Genomic DNA, 19,251 nt, shown 5'->3' with positions numbered 1-19,251 from the left:
GAGAGAGTGAGAGAGAGCATGAGCAGGGGGAGGGGCAGAGGGAGAAGCAGACTCCCCACTGAGCAGGGAGCCCAACGTGGGCCTCCATCCCAGGACCCTGAGATCATGACCTGAGCTGAAGGCAGGTGCCCCATGAGCTCCAGTTTTGAAATTTTTTGCCACAAGGCAAACTTAAAAATTTTATACAGTATATAGAAAGTAACCAATCTTTAGTGGGTTGTCTTGGGGAGAGGCTTACCGCTGCCTGATCCAAGTTGCCCACAGCCCAGCTCCACCCCATCTCCCCAGGCTTGAGCCATTCTGGTAAATAAGTTTTGGTTTGAAGGTGAAATATGTGGAAATTCAGTGATTGTTACGTTTATGACTTACAGGCTGTTGATTTAATTACAGCAATGCCCTTAAAAAAAAAAAGTGTGTGTGTCTGTGTGTATATATATATATATATATATATATATATATGTACACACAAAGATGGCTCTATTGTTGGAGATTTGATAAAAGTAAAATGTTCATTTCCTCATCCATTTTGTTTATTGGACTTGTGGAATAACAAGCATGACTTGAAATGCTATTGTATGTATTTGATCTGTGGAACCAGTCTGCCATTAATTGGGTGTGTGTTTCTTCGTGGGAGTCAGCCGAGTGTGTTGGAAGGCTGGTGAAGACCAAGAGAGAGAAGAGTGGTGGCAGCTGAACTTCTGTGTATTAAACACCAGGATGCTTTTCTTGCACATACTCTCCTTTCTCATCACTAAAATATTCTGTGTGATTACCCCCCCATGTTGTAGATGAGGAAATGAAAAATCATACACATTACTTGCACAAATTTATAGAAACAGCAAGAAGAATGATGAGAATTCTAAGTGGCCATCAATATCAAACTGATGTTACTGGTATTTTAGCATATTGCCTCCTGGGTTTAATTTCTTTTTAATTGTGGTTACAATTATGTAACATTAACCATTAACTTTACCATCTTAAAAAAAAATTCTTAAGTGTACAGTTTAGTGTTAAGTATATTCACATTATCTTGCAACATCTCTAGAACTTCTGTCTTGCAAAACTAAAACCTCCCATTAACCCCCCCCTCCCTTTCCCTCAGCAATCACGTTTCTATTTTCTGTTTAGGATTTTGACTACTTTAGATCCCTCATGAGTGACATTATCAGTATTTGTCTTTTTGTGACTGGCGTATTTCACTTAGTATAATGTCCTTGAAATTCATCCACGTTGTAACACGTAACAGGATCTCCTTTTTAAAAGGCTGCATGACATTCCATTGCGTGTATATCCCACATTTTCTTTATCCATCTGTCAGGGGACATTTGAGTTGTTTGTACCTCTTGGCTATTGTGAATAATACTGTAATGAACATGGGTGTGTGCGTAAATAGCTCTTACGATTCTGCTTTGAATTCTTCTGGTAAATACCCAGAAATGGAATTGCTGGATCATATGGTAATTTTTAATTTTTTCAGGAGGTTTGATATTGTGTTACATAGTGGCTCTACTATTTACATTCCTAATTGCCTCCAGATTTTTAAAGAAATACAAACACCCTAGGGACTAAATCCCTACCCGCATGGTATCCTTGTCTCCACAGGCAGCATATGAAGAGAGTTAGAAGGTATCAGTGGATCAATAAATTCTTTGCAACAAACCTTGAATGGTTTCCAGCCATTCTCAGAAACTATTTGCTCCCTGCAAATCTGCATAGTGTGGGAAGTCAAACCAGACTTAAAGGAGGTGATCCCCATAGCAAGCCCTGAAGGGTCCTAGAAGTTAGATGGCCAAAGACAGGAAGAAGGGCTTCCAGGTAGATAGAACAGCCTGGAAAATCCAGTCCTGAGAGGACTTGACTCCTGCTGAGAATTTCCGTTGCTCTCTTGTGGCACAAGCCCCGGGCTCTCCTAAAAATCCGTGTTTTTTACTTTCTAGTTCATGGTTAGTTTTTCTCTGGGAATATGTGGTAATCTCCCCCAGGGCAGACAGCACACCCCTGCCCTTAGAGACAGAGATGTCCTCTTACTGCAACAAGGGAAGGTGGGAACTCATTACCGAGGGTCCGAACACCTTTATGCTGAGAGAGACATTCTCTGACTGTAGAGTTTATGGTCTTAGTGGGAAAGCCAGGCATTAAAGAAGGACTTGGCGGGCGCCTGGGTGGCTCAGTCGTTAAGCGTCTGCCTTCGGCTCAGGCCATGGTCCCAGGGTCCTGGGATTGAGCCCCACATTGGGCTCCCTGCTCCTCAGGAAGCCTGCTTCTCCCTCTCCCACTCCCCCTGCTTGTGTTCCCTCTCTCGCTGTGTCTCTCTCTGTCAAATAAATAAAATCTTAAAAAAAAAAAAAGGACTTGGGAGTTATATAAAAGGGGAAGTACTGTGTTCTCTGGGAGCCCTAAGGAGGTTTATTAGAGGTTTATCTGAGGTTTATCAGAGGACATACGCCCGAGATATGGAAGGGGCACCTGGGTGGCTCAGTGAGTTAAGCGTCCGACTCTAGATCAGCTCAGGTCTTGATCTCAGGGTTGTGAGTTCAAGCCCTGCATTGGGCTCCATACTGGGCATGGAGCCTAGTTAAAAAAAGTGGAAGAAGTCAAATATCGATATATAACAGCTACACCCAATCTTGGAATCAAATAGAGGAGATGTTTTGATATCTTGCCAAATTTGCACAAGAAAAAGGAACATGATGTTTTACTTTGATCAGTTTCTAGGGTCAGGTCAGTGCAGATACCCCACTCCAGTCAAGAATAAGCAGTTCAAGGGGCACCTGGATGGCTCATTAGTTAAGCGTCTGCCTTCCGCTCAGGTCATGATCCCGGGGTCCTGGGATCGAGCCCCGCATCGGGCTCCCTGCTCAGCAGGAAGCCTGCTTCTCCCTCTCCCACTCCCCCTGCTTGTGTTCCCTCTCTCACTGTGTCTCTCTCTGTCAAATAAATAAAATCTTTAAAAAAAAAAAAAAACAGTTCAAGCTGCTAAAAGTGCATAATTTGATGTTGCCTTAGAGATCTCTGAGGAGCACAGTGCAGCCGCCAAGCCACACGGGGATAACAATGGTTCCTAAGCCTAAGAACAGTGACTGGGGAGCAGAATCAGAAGGTGACAGTTTAGAGGCCTTGGGGTTCTGTGATAAGCTGAGTGTGCCTGTATCTTGTGAAAGGGAAGGAAAGGGGCAATTACCCAAAACTTATCACTGAAACAACACAGCTATTCAAACATTGATTTTTAAATAATGATTTGTATGCCTTGTATAATTTTAGAGCCCAATGAGTTTTATTTTCTGCCTATATCCCTTAATAAACGGTATTTTTTTTTTTTAAGATTTTATTTATTTGACAGCACAAGCAGGGGGAGCGGCAGGCCAAGGGAGAGGGAGAAGTAGGCCCCCCGCTGAGCAGGGAGCCCGATGCAGGACTCGATCCCAGGACCCTGGGATCATGACCCGAGCGGAAGGCAGACGCTTAACTGACTGACCCACCCAGGCACCCCAATAAAGGATATCTTTTCATTAAAAGGCTTTTTACCATCATTTTAATTGCTGCATAATCCCTCAGATAAATATACCATAATTTGTTAAATCTTCCTCCTGCCTTTGCACATTTTGGTTTTACGTTTGGAGTCAGCACAAACAGAAACTTGGCAATTTTTAAGGGTTGGAATGTTTCCTTTGTTCAGCCCTACAGGACTCCTGTCAGAGGACAGTCTAGCAGGACTGGAATGAATGGATCAAAGGGCATGGTCATTTTATGCCTTTTGCTGAATATTACTCCTACTGCTTTCAAAAACGGTGTTAGTGGTTTCGGCTGTCTCAACTGTAAGGACCAGCTTCTTACCTCTGGCTGCCGACAAAGGAGGTAATTGAAAACACATTTCAGGAGGAAAAAAGGGGTACCTTTTAACTTTCAAAGTTGACTTCTAGTGAGATAACAAACCTGGTTGCGTTATGTCACTGGGTGTTATGCGGAGGCTCTGTACCTATTTATCTACTCGGAGATTGTGCTTTTAAGTTTACGTCTTTACAGGCTTGTTCTCTCCCTCCTCCCTGCGTTACCAAAGAACTGGGCCTCTTTCTACCCACTTAATCTTTTATCTCCTCTAGTTTTATGTTTCTCACTTCTTGCTTTGGTTTTAGCCTTTGGCTCATTTACATTAAATATCCTTCATCGTGGGGCACCTGGGTGGCTCGGTCGGTTGAGCATCTGCCTTTCCTTTGGGTCGTGATCTCCAGGTCCTGGGATCAGGCTCTCTGCTCAGCGGGAGGTCTTCTCTCTCCCTCTGCCTCTGTGATCTCTCTCATTCTCTCTCAAAGAAAATCTTTAAATAAATAAATAAATGTCCTTCATCGTATCTCCTTTGGGGTTTCTAATACTTATTTTAAAATTCTGTTTCATTTCTTTTACCAAGATTTACCTTTTTCTTATTCTTTTTTGAAATTTTCTTTGTACCTTTTTCTTATTCTTAATGTAGTTGAAGTCACTCTTTACTTTCACCCTCATTTCCTACTTCACTTTAGGGTTGTATCTGTGTCTCCTTGTTCTTCTGTGTTTCGTTCTGGTTTGTGTTTAGAGCAGGGCCGGAGAAAACAGTTCTCTTAGGAAGAAGTGTGCAGAGGACCCAGTGTGTTTACAAGCAAACGTTGAGGCCACCACTTGCCTTGAACTCCCCCTAACCCTAACCCCTGTGCTATGCAGCTTTCCAAAACCCCTCACCTCTTGGACCCTTCCCCAACCCCAGTCCACACAAGGAGTCCAAGAGGGAGGAGCCTGCCCTTCCTCCTATCTTCTAGCCGAGCTCTCAGAATTTCCTGGCTGACCAGCTGAGGAAGCCTCGTGTTAGGGCTTTCCAACACCTCTTACGTACCTAACTTCCCAAAGATAGAGAGCTGGTATGCATATCCTTGGGCCCTAAAGGTGGCCAAGGACTGATGGAGTGTGCTTTCTTGGGGAGAGGTGTGGATGAGTCTGGGTGTCCACTTGTGTATTACAGGAACCCTCCAAACTTAACAATGAGCAGGGGGTAGGAAGAGGAATTTGACTGTGGGCCAGAGATGATTCTTCTGTCTCCGTGTTCTGGTATGGAACTCTCAGGGCCTGAGAATTCTGAACTGGAATGTGACATTCTGTGGCCTCATGAAGGCATATTTGTAGTAATTTGCTAGGTTTTGTAATTTTTATTTATTTATTTTTAAGAGTTTTATTTATTTAGAGAGAGAAAGAGGGGGGTAGGGGGGAGGAGCAGAGGGAGAGGGACAAGCAGACTGCTCTGAGCATGGCAGCTGATCCAGGCCTCTATCGCAGGACCTGGAGATCATGAACTGAGTCAAAACCAAGAGTCAGTCGGTTAAGCATCTGCCTTCGGCTCAGGTTATGATCCCAGGGTACTGGGATCTAGCCATGATGGGCTCCCTGCTCAGCTGGGAGTCTGCTTCTCCCTCTCCCCGCCCCCCGCTCCTGCTCGCTCTCTCTCAAATAAATCAAATCTTTAAAAAAAATAAATGTTCAGGTAGGAATATGTGGGCCTCCATTTGTACTCTTGCTGTAGAGTTGGGGTGAACCATTTTGATTTACTGCAACCTGGGAGCTTTTGAAGGGTTATATTTAGGGGAGTGTCATGATCAAAACTATGCTCAAAGACTTTGGTGGTGAACTTTTTTTTTTTAAGATTTTATTTATTTGAAAGAGTGAGTGCGTGCTTGTGCATGCGAGCAGACAAAGGAACGGGGATAAGCAGACTCCACGCTGAGCCCAGAGCCCAACACGGGGCTCGACCCCACGACCCTGAGACCACAACTAAGCCAAAACCAAGAGTTGGACATTCAACTGACTGGGCCACCGAGGCACCCCAGTGGTGAATTTTTTCAAAATTGAATTAAATGAGAAAGTATTAGGATAAGGAAGGAAATAGTTAAAACTCAACGGGAAGATGACACCATAAAAAAGACACAAATTAAATACAGAAAAATTATTTTTACCTTTAGTCAGAGGTAATAGACACCTGATATAAGCCTTAAACTTATACACAATGTTACATGCCAATTATGTTTCAATTAAGAAATTTGTTTTGATGTGAAATGGTTAAAAAAAAAAAAAGGACAGAAAGTTCACCAACACAGAGTTAGAAACAACAGAATGCATCAAAGTGATGCACTATGGAGCATTCTCATTTGCTGGAGTTCGGTCATTCCGCAGGCTGGATTCTTCATACAGTCCTTTCTTTTAAGGTTTCCATTTTGAAGGCAAGGGCCAAACTTCTTAGTTTAAGCTGATGGTTTCCAGATTCAGGAAAGTTTTTTGAGGAGCCACGGAAATTTGCTGCACCTGCCACCCCAAGCTAAAGTATTTTGCTCCATGTGTCAAAGCCACAGATTTTGTCAGCTTAAGTTCTTCAAAGGAAATACAAAACCTTGGGCCATTGAACTGGTAAATAGATTTCCTACCCCAGTGTTTCCCAGTATTGATTAAGATATTGCATGACTTTTCCTTCTCTGTTTCTCTTCTCACTCATTTTGGTTTTACACAGAATTGGTTTTTTAATCATCAAAGCTAAGACATAGCAAAAAAATAATGACATCATCACTTGAAGCTTATCTCCATCTACTAAGTTCACCACTTAGACATGACGACACCCTAATTCTAGCAAAAAGTCTAAGGAATTATTCACCCTCCTAACCACACAGGGGAATTGCTAATATACTGGGCAGTTAGAAGAACAATGGTGGTAGATCATCTTATTTAAACTTGTGAGATAATATGACAATTCAGAAGTGGAAACCCTCGTGAAATTTTTTTCTTGTTTGGTACCAAGATCATTAGTCCTATATAGTTGTTGCATACTGTAAGGTTTAAAGAGTTGAATAAGCAAGAGTACTCCATGATACATTTGAAACATGAAAGACTGTGCTGTAACTTAGAGGCACAAAGTTGAAGTTTCTTTCTCTCTTTTTTTTTTTTTTTAAAGATTTATTTATTTATTTATTTGTCAGAGAGAGAGAGAGACAGAACACAAGCAGGGAGAGAGGCAGGCAGAGGGAGAAGCAGGCTCCCTGCTGAGCAAGGAGCCCGATGTGGGACTTGATCCCAGGACCCTGGGATCATGACCTGAGCTGAAGACAGACGCTTAACCGACTGAGCCACCCAGGCATCCCCAAAGTTGAAGTTTCAAGCAAATCTAGATGACCTCAGTATTCATCAGAGCTACTTTAAATAGACCAATATCTAAGTAAGCAGCACTCGTGGGGCTCCTGGCTGCCTCAGTCAGAAGAGCATGTGACTCTTGACCTCAGGGTCATGAATTTGATCCCATGTTGGGTATAGAAATTACTAAATAAGCAGCATTACTATCTTTCCAGAGCTTTTAGAATAAACTTGTTATACTTTGAGCATTCATGTGGGTACTATAAAGATAGTGATCGCTCATCACTTCTCTGAAATTTCTTGCCTGCCTTAATTTTTTCAGTCTTTTTTCAATGGGTGAATGATTTCTTAAGAAGTCTGAATCTTCTGAGTACAGTTCATCTGGTAAAAGCTGGCCGGTCCCATTTACAGTTAATAATGAGATCAGCAGCTGTCTTTTTGTTCATGCTAACATGCTATCCAAACAAAATTTGGACTTGCAAATCAGGCAAAGTTTTCGAGTCTTCCTATTTTGTAGAAGAGGGGGACTGCTAACCAAAATGTATTTAGCTGGAACACTTGCAATAGCCTGTAATGGAGAGAACTATCGTCAGCCTACCACCTCAGCTGTGTAGGGACAGGCCACAGAGAAGAAGGTCTTAGACGCTGTGGTCCCGGGATGCACCAGTTGGTGGGCCAGATGCCCCAGTCGGTGGGTATGCTGTCGAGGTGCACGCAAAGATGTCCCCACATGGTCAAGGTGACATGGATGTGCCAGGTAGGCAGGCCAGGTGGCTGCCCCAGCTCGGGCCCTGAAACCAGCAGGTTGCTCAAAGTCCCAGCAGCAGCCCCACCCCCTACGTGAAGGCCAAAGGCCTCACAGATTTGCTTGGCTTCTAAAGAAAAAAATTTGGTTACAGAATTTTCTGTTATAAAGTTACTTATGTAAGCTTTGTGCTTATTTAAACTCCTTGGGCTTAACACTCTTCTACAACTATGAAATGGAAACAGACTTACATCTGAATTACGAAGAAAGCTGCAAAGCCAGTGAAATTAAAAACATTTATATAGCCATATCCACAATGTTGTTCTGGAACTTAATAGTTGTTCACAGCATGATTATGAACTCCCTAGAACTTTCTGCCTGTCTTTGGGAGAGACCTAATTCTCACGGGGCATTTCTCTCTTCAAACCGACCAGGAAACCTTCCTTCCCCCAGTGTGCCAAGACAGAAGCAGCTCTGATAACTGAGGAAGAGACCCTAGGAGATGCTTATATTAGGCTTTTTTTTTTTTTTTCTCATCCTCTCTGAATTACAACATAAAATTAAATTGTTCTCAAGAACATGCGGATTCCCCCCAGATCCACTCTTTGAAAAATTATGAACTCTGCAAACAAACTGTCAAGAAATGAACACAGCAAGAACTTGATGCAAGAGGTGAGACTCAAAAGCAAGAATCTTGCTGTCTCACCCAGAGGGACGGGGATGTGGTCCTACCCCCTCAAGCCCCAGAGCCCCTCTTGCCTCTGTCAGAGCCTTCAGACCAGAAGAATCTGTGTTCCATGCAGAGCCCGGGGGCAGCAGGGGCAGAAAGCTTACGGGTCTTCAGCGACATTAATCATCATCATCTGTTCGTGCTTCCAGTAATGCCGGATTTGGGCCTGGCTGCCTGGCAGTTGGCCTCTCCAGACAAGGATAGGGCTCTGCTGGGAAGAAAGATACTGTGTCAGACTCTCTGCCATCCAAGAATTTATCATCTCATTAGGGAAATTTTAATTTAAAAAATTGTATGTGCCCAAGAGACAGCCAAAACAGGTTTACAAATTAATTCAAGGCAACAGAGATTTTGAAGAGACCGTAACTGGTTTCTCCCTTCTCTCATTACACTTCCCCAGCCAGCCTCTCTGGACTGGCAGTTCTCTGTATTGCTTTCTCTCTGCCTAGCCCACAGGCTGCTCCCACAGCCTCCCCATTATCACCTGGAAATGCCTTCCACTTAGCATTTGATGTCACCTCCGCCAGGAAGCTGTCTCTGATGCCTAAGACATAGAGCCCTTTTTATTCTCCTCAGCCCCAGGCTGGAGGCAGGCACTCAATAATTGAAGGGCCACATTGGTAAGACCTGGAAAATTGATGGTCCCTTATAGACAACAGGGTACTTGGCTGGAGTTGCTCCTCCTCCTCCTCCTCCTCTTTCTCCTCCACCACCACCACCACCACCACCTCCTCCCCGCCACCACCGTGACCACCACCTCCACCACCACCACCGTCTTCTTCAAAAGTAACCTCTACCCCCAACGTGGGGCACAAACTCACAACCCCAAAGATCAAGGGTCGCATGCTCTGTTGACTGAGCCAGCCAGGAACCCCTTGGCTGGAGGTTTTTAAGTGCTGTCTGAGTTCAGGATTGGCCCCAACCTGGCAATAATAGCCCATTGGCCACCAAAAGCCTGCTAGCCAAGTGGGGTCTAGTAATGATAAACTCTCAGTTTCTTAGACAAGCACTTAAAAGAAAAAGTAGATCCTGAAAATGGAGTGTCAATACTCTTACCTGCACCACTAACCTTTTTTTTTTTATATATATTCCACATGAAAAAAATAAGTGTCTGAAGTGTTTGGGGAAGTGCTCAACTTTCTTGGGCAATGACTTTGTCCCTGCCCCATGTGATTATATACTTCTCTCTTCACAGCTTCCTTGTGTCTTTGCCTTTCTCTCCTTCCTACTTAGCCTTGGTTCCATCTCACGGAGCCAGAGCTTGAAATGAAAACAAGTGAAGTGTCACAGCAGAGTCTGCTGTCCCCTTTGTGTGCCAGAGAGGCAGTTATAGAGGACAGATGCTGGTAGAGCAAGCGGGGCTGGAAATCTTACTGGCTTGAGTCATGCTGGTAGGAGAGTCCCCTCCTTCCTATTTCCGTTTGATGGTGCTAATTTTTCTTCATTCAAGTATTTATTTTAACCTCATTTAGACTGTTCTAGGAGCTTTACTTTAGGAGTGGGTTCTCCCACTTAAGTACGTGGATTGCACTTGCATGGCTTTGGACTTCCTCACATGTATTAGAATTCTTGCTCAAGAGATTTCTCCTTACCTGGCTTGGTTTGTGGAAGTCTCCATTTGGTTGCCTCCTCTTGGGTTCTATTTTGGATTCCCTGATTCTAGATCATTTTTAATGTTAGTGGATTGGCTTGGATTTTGCCACCCTGAGAATACAGGCCCCGCATGTATGTGGACTCAGGATTCCAATTGCATGGTTCCAGTCTGGGAGGGCTAACTCTTGTCTTCTGGCTAAGAACCTGGGGTAATGGAAGGACATTCAGACACTTCCCTTTGTGGATGGGCAGCCAGATCCAACTTCTCATTAAATGCCAGGCTTGTGGGCATTTTTAACCTCAGTTCCTATAGCCTGTATTCCTCTCTGGTCCTTTCATGGGCTATACAACCTCAACTACTCGTATATCGGACACCTGTGGAACCCCCTTTTCTTGTCTTAGAGACACGTATTAAAATATTTTAATACTCAGATATTTTAAATATTCTAGCTAGCATTTTTATGTATTAGGCAGAGAAAGTAGTGTTTTAGAATATGCCCAATCTACCATCTTGACCTGAATTTTTTTTTTTTTAAGATTTTATTTATTTATTTGACAGAGAGACAGCGAGAGAGGGAACACAAGCAGGGGGAGTGGGAGAGGGAGAAGCAGGCTTCCCGCAGAGCAGGGAGCCTGATGCAGGGCTCGATCCCAGGACCCTGGGATCATGACCTGAGCCGAAGGCAGATGCTTAACGACTGAGCCACCCAGGCGCCCCTTGACCTGAATTTTTAACTAGAAGTTATTTTTAATAAAATACTGCTTTTTTATATTAAGTTTTTAAGGGGGGAAGGGGCAGAGAGAGAAAGAATCTTAAGCAGACTCCACACCCAGCACAGAGCCCGAAATGGTGCTCGATCTCACAACCCTGAGATCATGACCTGAGCCAAAATCAAGACTTGGACACTTAACCTACTGAGCCACCTAGGTGCCCGTAATGTTAATTTCTAAATAATCTCTTTTCTCACCTCTTATTTTTCTAGTAGGTTTAAGCTGGTTTTTTTTTTTTTTTAGATGTTCAATCATATGCTCTGTAAATAATGACAGTTTTGCAACCTCCTTTCTATTAAATACACATTTTAATTCAGTCCTTGTCTAATTGTCTTGGCAGGAATTTCTAGAGCAATAGTCAACCGTGGTACTCTTAGGTCCTCTCTTATACCTGACTTGGTCAGAAATGCGTCTGGCGTTTTAGCATGAAACACATTCGGGCTTTGGTTTTGAGAAATATTTTCATTAAAATAAAGGAATACCTTTTATTTTCATTTTCTTAAGGATTTTATTTTTAAGTAATCTCTACACCCAGTGTGGGGCTCAAACTCAAAACCTCCACATCAAGAGTCACACGCTCTACTGACTAAGCCAGCAAGATACTCCATTTTCTTTTTATTAAGAGGTTTATGAAGAGGAGTGGGTGTATAAATTTTAATAAATGCATTTTTTTAAAAGATTTTATTTATTTATTTGACAGAGAGAGACACAGCGAGAGAGGGAACACAAGCAGGGGGAGTGGGAGAGGGAGAAGCAAGCTTCCCGCGGAGCAGGGAGCCCGATGCGGGGCTTGATCTCAGGACCCTGGGATCATGACCTGAGCCGAAGGCAGACGCTTAACGACTGAGCCACCCAGGTGCCCCAATAAATGCATTTTTAATAGTAAAGACAATCATGGCTTTTCTCTTGACTTACTTAAAATTAATTTATATTACTAAATTTCCTAATATGGAATCATCCTTGGATTCCTTGATTCCTGAAATGAACTTTACTTGGTCTTGGTATGTTATTCTTTTAATGTACTGCTGATTTGATTTGATATATACAATTTATATGTGGTTTGTGTGTGTATATATATATATTTAAACTTTTTTCCAACTCTTTACAAGTAAAACTAGTCTGCAGTTTTGTCTTTATTAGGTTCTCAGATCAGTCATTTGCCAATTATGTAAAATGAGTTAAGGTATTTCCTTTACTTCTCTATGCTTTTGAATAGTTTAAACATTATCAAAAAATCTGTTTATTCAATTTTTAAAGATTCACATGTGAAATGATTTAGGACTAGGGTGTTGGAGGAGAATTGTCTTTATTTCTGCATGTTATTTATTTGTTTATTCCCATGTGTTTCCAACCCAGTTTTGGGAAAAATATTTTCATAGAAGATCATCAGTTTTATTAGGATTTTCAAAATGTATTAAATTATAGTGGTATATAATGGTCTCATACTTACCTCTATTTCCTCTGTACATGGGACAAGTTTCCCTTTCCTAATTTTGTGTTTTTGTGCTCTCTTCCTTGTTTCTTCTGTAAGGCTAGCTAATGACATCCATATTGTTCAGTGATCTAGTTTTTAGATTTATAAATTCATTTTTTTGTTTTCTTAATCATTAATTTCTTTTTTTAAAAGATTTTATTTGAGAGAGAAATAAAATTTTTTTTTAAAAAAAGGGTTTCGGGCGCCTGGGTGGCTCAGTCGGTTAAGTGTCTGCCTTCAACTCAGGTCATGATCCCAGGGTCCTGGGATCAAGCCCCACATCGGGCTCCCTGCTCAGCGGGAAGCCTGCTTCTCCCTCTCCCACTCCACTTGCTTGTGTTCCCTCTCTCGCTGTGTCTTTCTCTGTCAGATAAATAAAAATCTTTAAAAAAAAAAAAGGGTTTCATCCTCAACTCTTCTTCTTTTCCCTTCTCTCCTTGGAACCCTCAGGACTTTAGTGGTTACTTTCATCCAAATCACTTCTACTCCTAACACTCTTTCCTGACCCTCCAGAGCGCTGTTCATCCCACCTGACTTTGAGTACTGACCATGTGGGGGTGCCTGAAGTCCTTTGTGCCCAACACCCCGATTGCTAGCAGGGGAAGGGGCAGAGGAGGAGGGAGAGGGACAAGCAGACTCCGCACGGAGTGCACAGAGCCCCACATGAGGCTCAATCTCACGATCCTGAGGTCTTGACCTGAGCTGAAATCAGGAGTCTGACGCTTAACGGACTGAGCCATCCAGGCGCCCTTTAATCATTAATTTCTGATTTTAACTTTATTGCTTCCCTTATTTTACTTTCTTTGGGTTTATTTATTGTTTTTCTAACTTCTTGGAATAGATGACTCCTCCTGTATTTTTTCTGTTACCAGCAGTTAATGTGTAACTGACTCTCCTTTGAGGTAGTGCCTTGTGTTGACCTTCTAGGATGTCACACCCACTGGAGATGGCCTTTTGGGGAATTTACTTATTTCAACGTATTTTGCTACTTCAAACCCAAAGGACTAGATGAGAACCCTAGGTGAGTTCTGAACATGCAGAAACTGGGCATGAAAAGATTGTAATAGCAGAGGAAACGATGTAAGCAAGTTCTCAGAGGTCAGAGAAGCATAGGGGTATTGTTAAGCTGGAGGGTATACCAAGTAGGGTAGTGATGGATGTTTGGAAGCCAGACCACACCGGATCTTGAATCCAAGGCTAGAGTTTAGAGAATTTCTATAGGCAGTGGAGAGCCCTTGTTTAGAGTTGGATGCTGTGAGCTCAGAAAGGATTCAGGCAAATGCCGGGACCGGGCTGTTGGGCACAGGTGGTAGGGTAGGACATGCATCAGGCACCCCCACATGGCCAGTGCTCAAAGTCAGGTGGGATGAACAGCGTTCTGGAGGGTCAGGAAAGCGTGTTAGGAGTGGAAGTGATTTGGATGAAAGTAATCACTAAAGTCCTGAGGGTTCTAAGGAGAGAAGGGAAAAGAAGAGTTGAGGATGAAACCTTTTTTTAATTAAGTTTTTAATTTTAATTCCAGTATAGTTAATATACAGTGTTATGTTAGTTTCAGATGTACAATAGAGGGATTCCACAGTCCATACAACACCCGGTGCTCATCACATCGGTGCATTCCTTAATCCCCACCATGTATTTCACCCATCTCCTCGCCCACCTCCCCTCTGGTAACCAGCAGTTCTCTAAAGTGAAGAGTCTGTTTCTCGGTTTGTCTCTCTCTCTCTTTTTTACCCCTTTGCTCATTTGTTGTGTTTCTTACATTCCACATATGAGTGAAATCATATGGTATTTGTCTTTCTTTGACTTATTTCACTTAGCATTATACTCTCTAGCTCCATCCATGTTGTTGCAAATGGCAAGATCTCATTCTTTTTTATGGCTGAGTAATATTCCTATATATATATATACATATATATATATGTATGTATGTATGTATGTATCTCACATCTTCTTTATCCATTCATCTTTCGATGGATACTTGGGCTGCTTCCATAATTTGGCTCTTGTATATAATGCTGCTATAAACATAGGGGTGCATGTGTCCCTTTGAATTCGTGGTTTCGTATTTTTTAGATAAATACCCACTAGTGCAGTTACTGGATCTTAAGGTAGTTCTATTTTTAACTTTTTGAGGAACCTCCATACTGTTTACCACAGCGGCCGCACCAGTTAGCCTTCCCACCAACAGTGAGGGTTCCCATTTCTCCACATCCGCGCCAACACTTGTGTCTTCTGTTGTTGATTTTAGCCATTCTGACAGGTGTGAGGCCATAACTCATAGTTTTGATTTGCATTTCCCTGATGGTAAGTGATGTCAAGCATCTTTTCATGTTTGTGCTGGCCAGAGGATGAAACCTTTTAAAAGGACTTAAAAAAAGAGGAGCCTGAGGGAGAGGCCATGGGGGTAGCAGGTGTTAGCTCCTGGTGGGTGTTTCGCTGAAGACCCCTGCGGCACTCTGGCACACCACCGAATCTGCCCGCGTTCTTCACCCCTCCCTCCCCAGTCACGCAGCCTCGCCAGGCTGGCTTTAGGTGGTGCAAGGGGCCCGCTGCCACTCTCCCTGCTCCCCGGCTCCTTCCTCTGCTGCTGGGAGCTGGCAGCAGCTGGAGAAGGGAACGGTGCCTGGGGCGTGAAGGGGGAAGGAGGCGGTGGGGAAGGGGATCCGGCCGCCATGGACAGCTAGATGTTCATCAAGGAGCTGCACCAGTGGGTCGAGCAGCTGAACGATTATAAACAGCTTAACGAGAACCAAGTGCGGTGAGGTGCAAAAATGCTAAGGAAATTTTAACAAAAGAATCAAAAGTGCAAGAGGTTCGTTGTCCTGTTACCCTGTGTGGAGATGTGCATGGTCAGTTCCATGATCTAATGGAATTCTTTAGAACTGGTGGAAAATCACCAAGTACAAACTGTCTATTCCCAGGCGCCTATGTAGATATAAGCTATACTCCGTGGAGAGTGTGACTCTTCTTGTGGTCTTAAAGGTGTGTTACCTAGAATACATTACAATTTTGAGAGGAAACCATGAAAGCCGACAAGTTACCCAAGTATATGGCTTTTATGATGAAAGTCTACGAAAGTATGGAAATGCCAAAGTGTGGAAATATTTTACAGATCTATTTGATTATCTTCCACTTACAGCTTCAGTAGATGGACCGATATTCGACCTCCATGGTGGCCTCTCTCCGTTCCTAGTTACACTGGATCATATAAGCGCCTTGAATCATTTACAAGAAGTTCCACAGGAGGGCCCTTGGTGTGATCTGTAGTGGTCAGATCCAGATGATCGCGGTCAGTGGAATATTTCACCCCCTAGTGCTGGCTATACATTTGGACAAGACATTTCTGAAACATGTAACCACGCCAGTGGTCTCAGCCTGGTTTCTCGAGCTCACTGACTTGTCATGGAGGACTACAGCTGGTGTCATGATCAGAATGTGGTTACCATTTTTAAAAGTGCACCCAGTTACTTACTGTTACTGTTGTGGGAATCAGGGTGCTATCATGGAATATTAGATGACACTTCAAAATACTCCTTCCCTCAGTTTGACCCAGCACCTTGTGGTGGAGAGCCTCATATTACCTGGTGCAGACTACTTCCTGTACATTCCTCCTGGGAAAAACCTGTCTTTGTATATGGAAATATACCCAGCTTTTTAAAGTATATATATATATATATATATATATATATATACTTTATATATATATATATATATATATTTTATATATATATAAATATTTAAATTAATTTAAATATTTTTATTTAAGTATCTAATAATTAAGTAAAAAATAATTAAATATATATATATATATATATTTAAAAACAAAACCAAAAAAGCAACAGTAATCTATGTATTTCTTTAACAAGTGGGGATCTGTCTTTTTTTTTTTTTAAAGATTTTATTTATTTATTTGAGAGAGGATGAGAGGAGAGAGAGAGCACATGAGAGGGGGGAGGGTCAGAGGGAGAAGCAGACTCCCTGCTGAGCAGGGAGCCCGATGCGGGACTCGATCCCGGGACTCCAGGATCATGACCTGAGCCGAAGGCAGTCGCTTAACCAACCGAGCCACCCAGGCGCCCGACAAGTGGGGATCTGTCTTGGCATTAAACCATATCATGGACCAAAATGGGCCATACTAATGATAAGCATTTAGCGCAATTTGAGACTGAAATTTAGTACAATACTGTGTTCTAGATCAGTCTTTTTTTTTTTAAAGACTTTGTTTATTTATTTGACAGAGAGAGACATAGCGAGAGAGGGAACACAGCAGAGGGAGTGGGAGAGGGAGAAGCAGGCTCCTCATAGAGCAGGGAGCCCGATGTAGGGCTCGATCCCAGGACCCTGGGACCATGACCTGAGCCGAAGGCAGACGCTTAACGACTGAGCCACCCAGGCGCCCTAGATGGGTCAGTCTTAATGGTTTGCCTGCTGTATTTGTAGTAACCATTTTCCTCTGGACTGTTAAACAAAAAAAGTCACTAACTCCTTCATCTCGTTTTGCATTTATTTGGGAAATTAGTGTTTAACTGGCATGGATTGATAGAGTTGGAGTTTTATTCTTAAGAAAAATTCACAAGCCAACTTCCACTTAATCCCTTATCCTTCATTTTATTGAAATGTATAGTTAAATTAACTGAAGAAAAGATTCTGGGGAGTATGTTGTTATAACATTTAAAAAGGTTTCCCTTCATTTAAACCAAATTACTGTTTTATGTTGGTCTGCATATTTCTGTATATTTGTCATGACAGTGCTTGTTTCCTATTTGGTGTACTGAGCAAATCAACTTTCCATTTTAAACAAAAACAAAAATAAACAAGAAGTCCTAGAAGCCAGAGGCCAGAGCTGCAGTGTGTGGAGGAATGAAAGAATACTTACCTCATTCCCAAGTCTACATTTTTTTTTTAAAGAGACTTTTTTACATAATCTTACTTATTTATTTATTTTTAATTTTTTAAGGATTTTTTTTATATATTTGTCAGAGAGAGAGAGTGAGAGAGTGCACAAGCAGGGAGAGCGGCAGAGGGAGAAGCAGACTCCCCACTGAGCGGGGAGCCCCATGTGGGGCTTGATCCCAGGACCCTGGGACCATGACCTGAGCCGAAGGCAGCTGTGTAACCAACTGAGCCACCCAGGCATCCCAAGTCTACATTTTTTTTTTTAAAGTAAACTCCATCCAACGTGAGGTTTGAACTCACAACCCGGAGATCAAGAGTTGCATACTCTACTGGCTAAGCCAGCCAGGAGCCCCAAATATTTACTTTCTTTTTTTTAAGTAACCCTTCATTCCCAATTCTAAATGAATAAATGAGTGTTAAGAGCAGCACTTGATGGGATGTAGGTTCCAGAAAGAATGGGCTCTTCACTCTTTCAGATCTTTTTATTTTATTCACAATTAACAAATGAGATGAGAGGATTGTTGCTGTGGCTGAGACGGGGACGTCAGATCTCACCTCACCTCGTTGGGTAGCATGCACCAGTGGAAAATTTTCAACTGTTACCTTCTTTTGGATAATAGACTGTCAAAGAGAGGTCAACTGGATAAAACAAAACAAAACAAAACAAACAGGGAATGCTTCCTTCATTTGCTACAAATTTCCTTTAAACAGAGGAGACTACCTTTGTTTTGGTCTTTCTCCATCTAGGGTATTGAAAATAGTGTTCAATTTACAAAGATTCTGGATATACTAAGCTTTTCCATGAAATGCTGTGTGAAAAAAGGCTCTACAGGTCCTCAGTTAAATGTTAGTCAGCCCCCACCTCCCACTCCCCGTAAGTTTCTAGGCAAATCAGGCCTGGTGTTCCATCCCAAGGAGTTAATGTTCTTCCTGTTTAGAAATTAGATTAGGCCTTCTTGTCTGGGCCAGATGCATCCGTGTCTCCCAAGCAGAAGCTGTATGCTCCCCGCATTGCTTGACCTTTCTAATATGCATCAGCATTCATCCCCGCTGGGCTTGCTCATTTTGCCCTATGTCTGCTACAGAATAATCACTTTGGGAGCTGCAGGGCCGGCCTCCTGCTTCCGGACTGCACCCAGACCAGGAGGGGCGTGGAGAAGGTCGCAGGTGCAGTCATATGTGAGTAGACCGCTGGCAAATGCCCACACAAAGCATGGTAGGCTCTGGGTGAAAAGATTTTAAGCACTTATTCTAGCCTAACTGAGTCAAGGCTAAGCCAGTGTCAGAGGGAGAGGGAAGGTGGAGGAGAAAGACCAAATGGCTTCCCATAGGACCCCTGACTAAAAATCAATGTCAGCCGAACAGATGGCATTCTTGTGTCATGAGGGACGGGAGTTTTCTGTTGCAGGATTATTTTATAGCATCGTGATGAGAAACTCATAGGTGTGTGGGCCCATCAGCCATGAACCTCCCAGCTCTCTCCTCCCTCAGGTGGGCCTCCTGACTCGGGAGAGCTGGAACCATCTACACCCACGCAGCTGCGCTCGGCATTACCATGACTGCCTATTCCACTGTCTTCATCAACGTAAGGGGACTATTTCAGGAAACTGGCCCAGAAAATAAAAGTTGAAATAACTTGAAATAGCAGAAAATACCAAATGACAAACTTAATCCCCAAGACTTTTTGAACCCCTTGCCTTAAAGATGCTCCCCTTGCTGTGGGCACCAATCTGAAACTATTATAGTGTGATCCTTAACCAAATCCTAATCAAATCCTTGATAAAAAAATTGCTGAACTGCCTTAACTCCGAAACCTCCTAGGACTCCCACTTTGCTCTCCCCTCTCGAAGATGCTAGGAAGACTGAGTCTTACCGAGAGGAGGAACTCAGCAATGTCTTAACATGTTG

General features: G+C 42.8%; 1 pseudogene; it reads left to right on the top strand.

Moving 5' to 3' along the window:
- Positions 1 to 15,119: 15,119 nt before the first annotated feature.
- On the top strand, positions 15,120 to 18,902 carry LOC118535121 (serine/threonine-protein phosphatase 2A catalytic subunit beta isoform pseudogene; annotated as a pseudogene).
- The last annotated feature ends 349 nt before the right edge of the window (positions 18,903 to 19,251 follow it).

Source organism: Halichoerus grypus, chromosome 5 (genome assembly GCF_964656455.1).
Source record: "Halichoerus grypus chromosome 5, mHalGry1.hap1.1, whole genome shotgun sequence".
In the NCBI taxonomy this organism is placed as follows: Eukaryota; Metazoa; Chordata; class Mammalia; order Carnivora; family Phocidae; genus Halichoerus; species Halichoerus grypus.
Note: the sequence above shows the minus strand (reverse complement) of the source record. Positions and strands in the feature narration are given on the sequence as shown.